General features: G+C 51.1%; 1 pseudogene; it reads right to left on the bottom strand.

Annotated features, from left to right (window-relative positions):
• Positions 1-5,066: 5,066 nt before the first annotated feature.
• On the bottom strand, positions 5,067-5,654 carry LOC116632880 (annotated as a pseudogene).
• Between the last annotated feature and the right edge of the window lie 2,704 nt (positions 5,655-8,358).

An 8,358-nucleotide genomic window follows, 5' to 3' on the forward strand; every position in this document is an offset into this window, starting at 1 on the left:
CTGTGGGGGTCGGGCCACTTCTCCCCACCAGAGGTGCTTACAGGACGTGAACACTTCCCCAGAGTGAAGAACCACCCTGTAGTTCACCTGGTGGTCTAATCTCACTTCCTTCTACTGCGGGAGAGAGAAAAGCTTTAGAGGCCCAGGTGAGAAGCTAGTGTGGCCCTGAGAGGCTGGGAAGTGGGAGCCTGAGGTGGGGTTTCAAGGGTGGTGTATCCAGCACAGATGGCATGCTCAGACAGCACCCCTGGGTCTGGAGGGGAGAGAAAGTGTTGCTGGAACCTGGTGCGACCTATGGCATGGGAGACTTGGCAGGAGCTCTGGCCAAAGGGAGAAGACGGAACAAGCCATTGCGAAACCCAGGCCCTGCAGGGAGGGCGCCTGCTGATGTAGTCCAGAGCATGGTCCGTACCTGGAGAGGAGAGGGACTGGGGGGTGGCAGGGAGGAAGCAGGATGGAGGTGGGTGAGATGGACTGGGCCTAGTGTCACACTCGGGGCCCACCGGAATGCTGCACCCTTGCCCTGTTTGTTTCCCTCGAGCCTTCTGGTGGCGGGTAGAGCAGACCCCACTTTTGATCCTTGGACAGGAGACCCCTTCCCAGGGAAGGTGAGGGCAGTTGTGGCCAGCGAGCCAGACTCCCTCAGCCATTCATGTATTTTTATTGTCAATTATGTTTTCCCTGGAAGAATGGAAGAAGTCAGGCCTGGCGCCAGTGTAATTCAGGGCAAAGAGACGGGGCCACACCCAGGGAAGGGCACAGAGCAGGACCAGGAAGCCCACTCAGCAGTGGCAGTTCCTGCAGGAGAACTGAGTGGACGGTGAGCGGGGTGGGGTGGCAGGTCTTCCTGCTGGGTCCGTCGCCGTGGCTGGAGATCAGTGTTCTGGCTCCATTCAACCAGCCCATGGGTCCCAGCGTCAGGCCTGGGCAGACACCCCATCTCTCAGGTCCCGGGATGGCAGTGGGCACATGCTTGATGAAGGCAGAGGTGAATGGATGAGTTAGTGAGTGGGTGAACAAGTCTCCACTCTGGGAAATGCCACTTCAAGGGGCCCCTCGGCTTGTCACCCAAGTGCTACCACCACGTGTGAGTGTCTGATCTTGGCTGGAGAAGTGTAGGTTGGGGTGTGGATTCGGTGAGCTCCACCTGCTCACCACTCCCCACCCCAACTACTTTCAGTACCGAAGGAGCAGGGCGGCGGCTTCAGGCATTCCTGCTGACCTGCCCCCAAGGTAAGGAATGGGAGCAGCAGTGGTAAGGGGAGCGATGCCCTGAAATGGCTGCTTTGCCTCCCTCTGCTCCATGTCACCAACTGTACTCATGAGCTGCTCCCAGTCCCCACGCATGCATGCGTTAGGTGGTTCCACCTCCAAAGCTTGGCTCAGAGCCCCCACCCTGTGAGCCGCCCCTCCGCCCCTGCTGCGTTCTGCACATCTCGTATGCCCAGGTAACCCTCGGTTCAGTCCTTGCCCTCCCCAGCTGGGTCCTCCTGGCCATTGTCCCCACCTCTCCCAGCTCTCGGAAGTGCAAGTCTGACCGGGTTCCGTCCTGCTTAAAACCCTCTGCGGGCATCCCCCGGCTTTCTGGCCAGAGCCGCATCTCTGAGCCCCAGCCTAATGGCCTCTCGGGCCGCCTGGTGTCCCCCCAGCTGTATGGATCCTAGCCTCAGGAGCACTTTGGTTCCTTCACTGCTGTCCCGCTCCTTTTCCACACAGTGCCTCGCTCTGGGGCAGTCTCTCCCGCCCTCGCCCTGTCTCAGATACTTAGAGCTCCTCCTGCAGGAATCCCGAACCTTCCGCATTCACGCCGGTCACACACCCTGTGCCTCCCCCCAGCCCTCAGTGCCAACTGTAAGTAAGTTACCGTGCAGTTAGTGCTTAGCCTCCTGTCTGCTGAAACGTTCTGTCTACAAGGGCAGGGTGTTATGTCTGGATTACTGCTGTGGACTGAGGCCCTCCGTAGCATTTTTGAGGAGGTGAGCAAGGCTCTGAAGCTACAGCAGGCAGGCCGGCTCCCCAGAGTCTGAGCCGTTACAGTCCGGCCGGCGGTGCACGTGGGTGAGGCCATCTGAATCCAGTGTGACCCTGTCCTGTCTTCCCAGCTTGGGACTTCCCAAGGGCAGGGCCCGGCCCGGACCTGAGACTGCTCTTCCGGTGGGGGAAACAGGACACTTCTGGTATTCCCACTCAGGCCTCCAGGGCCCCCAAGGAGTTTTGGGAGAAAGGGGAGCCCCCAAGTTTTATGGTATAAGGTGTCCCTGCACATGGATTCAGGGGTGATCCCAGAAAGATTCAAAACCATGGGCCAGGGCTTCGTAGATGGGCCAGGTGGCAGGCAGCCTGTAGGCGCTGCAGGGCATCTTTCCTCACATGCAGGCTGCATGCCTCAGTCGGCGGCATTGCCCTGCGTCCCAGGAGAACGTTGTTCTACTGAGTTCCCCCCCCGCCCACTACATGTTCACGGTTCTCTGAGTGTGAATGTGCAAAGGTGCCCAACACCCCAGAACAATCCTCCACAGACCCCAACTAGGCTAAGTGACAGAGGGCTACGTAAACACAAACACCCTCCCCGCCCCCGCCCCGTGCGTGCACATACACGCACACGTGCAGACACAGCCGGGACACACGGAACGGGGTCCCCGAGTCGTCATGCCACCGTTGGCTCTGCCCATTCCTGACCCTAGCAGGCCCCAGTGCCTCGTCCAGGGGCCATAGCGTCGTACCCTCTGCGGCCGTGCCTGTCACTGGCGCATACACGTGGACCCCGCATCGGCAGGCGGGCATGTATCACAGGCCAGGGCTGACCCGTGTGGGTCCTCACCCAGTGAGGCCCCCTGCCCACCACAGCCCTACAGTGATGTCCATCGGGCCTTTATTGTGCACCAGACACTGTGTGAGGTTCCTAGAATCTTTTTTCACTTGTCCCCAAATTGGAACAGGTAGTTGGTAATGTTATTTCAATTTTACAGGCAAGGAAAGAGCACAGAAAGGTGAAGAAATGGGCTGCAAACCATAAAGCTTTGAAAGCGACAGAATGAGGATTTGAAGCCAGCAGCCTGGTTCCAGATCCCCTTTGGGTTTCGTCGTGGAAACTTGTCCTGTGGCCTCTATAGCCTTTCTCCCCTGCTGGTTAGAGGTGACTTTCCGGCCTCACCTCTCATCAGGAAAAAGTCACTGAGCAGATCTTTCTGGAACTTCCAGGGGAGGCCCTTGCAGCTAACTGAAGAGGAAGGGGCCACCCAATCTATCAGATTTGGTGCTGAGGTGGGAATGGGATGGAAGGGCCAAGTCTTTTTTTTTTCTTTTTTTTTTTTTTAAGATTTTATTTATTTGACAGAGACACAGCGAGAGAGGGAACGCAAGCAGGGGGAGTGGGAGAGGGAGAAGCAGGCTTCCTGCTGAGCAGGGAGCCCGATGCAGGGCTTAATCCCAGAACCCTGGGATCATGACCTGAGCCGAAGGCAGACGCTTAACGACTGAGCCACCCAGGCGCCCCGGAAGGGCCAAGTCTTACCAAGCCATCAGGCCCCAGCTGAGGACAAGGTTACCTTAGGAAGCAGAGAGAGGACACAGACTGGGCAGCCAGCTGTGGGGTCAAATGCTGGTCCTACCACTTTAGCAGAGTGACCTTGAACAAGTGATTTCACATCTTTATCCCCAAGTTTTCTATTAAATGGGGATATTAACATGTAGCTTACGGCATTGTTTTGATAATGAAAGTGAAATAAAGTTTGCAAAATGTGAAGCCCAAGAGTATATAGTAAGCTTTATTGTATTTTTGATAATACTGACCTTTCTTTCTCATTTACTGCATTTGACAGAAATTAACCTTTTACAATTTTACCTGTGACACTTTTACTTTTGTGACATGTACAATGTAGTGTAAATTAGCCTGCATACTTCGTCAAAATACTGTCTTCCTTCTTTGATCATGTCACGTGCTGCACACAGCCACTCCCGTGCACCCACGGCTTGAACAGATCCTTCATCACAGGGACCCGGGAATAAGAGGTCTGTTCAAAATCTCAGCAAGAGGGAATACACTAACTTTTTAAAAAAATCTCACCACAAATTCAAAAAGATTGATCCAAAAGTTGAGCCATTACGCATTCTATCATGAATACAGTGTTAAGCAATAGACACAGGCTGATAAAATTACAGGTTACGTTAGAGGGCAACATTTCATGAAGGAGGCTGTGCTGCTTTCCTATCAAACTAGTTAGAGAGTGTCTGCATTTCCAAACTTAAGACGTTGCAGTCTCTTCTTTTTTTTTTAATTTTTTTAAATTTATTTTTTATTTTTTAAGGTTTATTTATTTTAGAGAGAGAGCATGCAGCAGGAAGGGGCAGAGGGAGAGGGAGAAACTAGCAGACTGCACTCAGCACAGAGCCCAACAGGGGCTCGATCTCGACCCTGAGAGCACGACCTGAGCCAAACCAACAGTTGGATGCTCAACTGACTGAGCCACCCAGCGGCCCACCCCCCTGCCTTTTGAAGGTTTTATCTGTTTATTTTGAGAGAGAGTGTGTGGGCATGAGCCAGGGGAGGGGCAGAGGGAGAGGGAGAGAGAGAATTCCAAGCAGACTCCCCGCTGAGTGTGGAGGCCGATGTGGAGCTCTATCTCATGACCCCAAGATCATGACCTGAGCTGAAACTAAGAGTTGGACACCCAACCGACCAAGCCACCCAGGCACCCCCACTGCAGTCTCTTCTTAAAGACAAAGGTCTTGAACGGTTTAGCGCTTCATGTTCTCAGCACAACAGTGCAACTTAGCTCACAAGGTACTTTGGCAACTCTTCATCTGAGCAAGAATAGGGGCTTTTGAAAAATAAGGCTTTAAGAAAGCTTACCATTTTAGGGCTAAGTTTTAATGTAATGTGAAAGTTTGAAGTCTTACATTTTAAACAAAACCTCAAAATTACTGATTGGTTCAAAATGGTTTTATTGGAAAAAGTAACGAAATCTGTAACAAAAACATGGCACCGAGTGCGAAGGCTCCACCATTTTTGAGCAAAGCGTACAAAGGTTCCCAGGGCAACAGGGCAGGAGAGGGGCCCCAGAGATTCACAGCAGCAGGCGTTTTCTCTTCCTCTTCTTGACAGGAGTGGGGTAGAGAACCACTCGCCTAGCTTCATCGAACACCGAGGCCTCGCTGCAGGAGAGCCGAGCACTCCCGGTGTTCTAGAGCACCGATCTCCTTAGCCGTGGTCAAACCCCAGGGTAGGTGATGGGAGTTGGCTTCTTCCCCTGAAGATTCTCAATTGTGTCTTTGTCACCCTTTAGATCAAGTTTAGTCCCCACCAAGGTAATGCGGGTGTTGGGACAGTGGTGTCGCACTAAGGGGTGCTGCTATGCTCGAGCATTTTGAAATGATGCAGGACTCCCAAGAGAAAAGCCAATTAAGAATACATCTGTTTGCGGATAGGATAAGGGACTTCGTCTGTCATAATCTTCTTGTCCAGCTGTATCCCATAAGCCCAGATTCACCGGTTTTCCATCTACCAGAACATTGGCCGAGTAATTGTCAAAGACAGTGGCAATATATTCCCCAGGAAATGCACTGGTTATGTCACTGATCAGTAGGCAAGTTTTATACACAGCACGGTCTCCCAACACCACACACACCTGATGACCTGCATCGGGGTCGATCATCAGGCCGAGGCAGGTGGGTGCACAGGGCACAGGGTGCTGGGGCTGCTATCTACACTGGCTTGCCCTCCACCAATGGGAAGCTGGAGCCCAGCCTATAGAGTAAGCATTTTTTTTTTAAATAAAGATTTTATTATTTATTTATTTATTTATTTGGGAGGGAGAAGCAGACTCTTCGATGACTGCAGAGCCCAAGGTGGGCTCATCCCACAGATCCCCCAACACTGAGATCATGACCCCAGCTGAAACCAGGAGTTGGACACCCAAACAACTGAGGCACTCAGGCGCCCTGATATAGTAAGCTTTAAAGATTGGTTTCCTAAATTTCTGTGCTTTTAAGTGGGACAGGTACCAGGGTGTTCAAGGTTTTGGAGTTGCTGCCCAAATATCAGCAATCCCTTGAGACTGGAACCCTCCCAGGGAACTCGCTGCTGCCTAATACAGGTCTGTGTTTATAGCTTTTCCAAGTCCCAATTAGGGCAGTTCCTTAGGGGTCTTAGTTGCTGTCAGTTGACAACTTTCGGGAAATTCCTTGGCAGCACCTGAGAGCAGAGGACCCATGGGAACCTAGGGGTCGATACCAGGCCAGAGAAGAGGGAGATAGTCATTCACACCTACCACACTGGTAATTTTAAAATATTAGAACCTTCAGTGTTAGGGTGATTGTGGTAAAACTGGCACAAGCATATGCTCTTGGTGACATTTGTAATACACAGCCTCCAAGATGGCCCCCGATGACCGCCACTCCTGGTGCTCTTGGCCTTTTGTCAGCCTCTCCCCTTGCTCGCCTGGTTCAAAGCAACAGAATACAGCAACATTAAGGGGGTATCACTTCTGTGATTAAGTTGCAAAAGTCTTGCTGGCAGACTCTTGTTTTCTCAGATGCATGCTTTGATAAAGCAAGTTGCCATGTTGCAGAGGCCCACATAGCAAGGAACTAAGGGCAGCCTCTGACCAACAGCTGCCTAAGAACTGAGGAAAAAAAAAAAGAACTGAGACCCTCAGTCCAATAGCCCAGGAGGAACTGAATCCTGACGACAACCGAGTGAGCTCGGAGGATGATCCATCCCCAGTCAAGCTTTTCAGAAGAGACGGCAACTTCATTGTAACCTGGGACAGACCCTGAAACAAAGGACACAGCAAGGCTGTGTTTGGATCCATGACCCACCCAGAAGCAGTGAGACAGTAAATGTGGGTTGTATTAATCACATAGTTTTACGGTAATTTTTTGTGCAGCAATAGATAACTAACGTATATGATTAATTGACATAATGTTTTTACAAAGCAATTTGGCAAAACTTGATGCGATCACAAAACTTTATCTTTTGATCCAGTAACTTAAAACCTAGAAACTTATCCTGGAGCTATAACCCAACAGAAACCAAATAGTATATGCCCAAAGATGTGCATTCTTATGGTAACTTTTTTTTTTTTTAATCAAGGGCGCCTGGGTGGCTCAGTGTTAAGCGTCTGTCTTCGGCTCAGGTCATGATCCCGGGGTCCTGGGATCCAGCCCACATCGGGCTCCCTGCTCCGCGGGAAGCCTGCTTCTCCCTCTCCCACTCCCCTGCTTGTGTTCCCTCTCTCTCTCAAATAAATAAATAAAAATCTTAAAAAACAAAATAAAATAAAAATAAGGGAAATGTTGAACAACAATGACTTAGGAAATTGTGGTACATCCATCTGTTGAATATTGTTTGGTCACCAAAAAGTGTAATTATGAAGATTCTGATAGAAATGTAGAAATATTAGTTATAAATATCAAATCTTTAGAAAATGTGAAGTACTACTTGCATGGTGATTGCAAGAATGTAACCATGGTAAGACCTGGAAGGAAATTCACAAACTTGAAAGTAAATCTGGGGCGCCTGGGTGGCTCAGTTGGTTAAGCGACTGCCTTCGGCTCAGGTCATGATCCTGGAGTCCCTGGATCGAGTCCCACATCGGGCTCCCTGCTCGGTGGGGAGCCTGCTTCTCCCTCTGACCCTCCCCCCTCTCATGTGCTCTCTCTCTCTCTCTCATTCTGTCTCAAATAAATAAATAAAATCTTTAAAAAAAAAAAAAAGTAAATCTGGAGACATCTGGGTGTCTCAGTCGGTTAAGCGTCTGCCTTCGGCTCAGGTCATGATCCCAGGGTCCTGGGATTGAGTCCCACATCGGGCTCCCTGCTCAGCGGGGAGTCAGCTTCTCCCTCTCCCTCTGTTCCTCCCCCCTGCTTGTGCTCTCTCTCTCTCGCTATCTCAAATAAATAAAATCTTAAAAAAATAAAATAAATAAAAAAGAAAGTAAACCTGTTAGGGTGGCATTTTGAATGACTATGCATTCGCTATATGTAAGGACTGCCTGCTGTATGTATTTACACATAAGTATGAAGGCTTACTCCGAGGAGCCCAAGGGCCCGCTCCCTGTCTCTGCGTCAAGGTGACAGATCCTGGCATCACTGCCTTTGGCTCTGTATCCTTGGGGTGTGGCCAACCTTCTGTCTGTCAGTTGCCATGGCCGTCATGAAAATGTGCCACTCAGATCTGCGGGGAGCAGAATTGACGGACGGCCGCAGCTGTTGTTTCTCTAGATCCGCCGTGACGTTCTCACTGAGGCCGTGCCTCTCTCGGGCTGCTTTCAGCCAGTGGCTGGTCTGGTGGCACTACTGAGGTAGGCCCAGTCCAATGAACTGGGGGACTCCTCTGGTGGGTGACTGTGGCTCCAG

This window comes from Phoca vitulina, unplaced genomic scaffold (genome assembly GCF_004348235.1).
Source record: "Phoca vitulina isolate PV1807 unplaced genomic scaffold, GSC_HSeal_1.0 scaffold1, whole genome shotgun sequence".
Classification (NCBI taxonomy): Eukaryota; Metazoa; Chordata; class Mammalia; order Carnivora; family Phocidae; genus Phoca; species Phoca vitulina.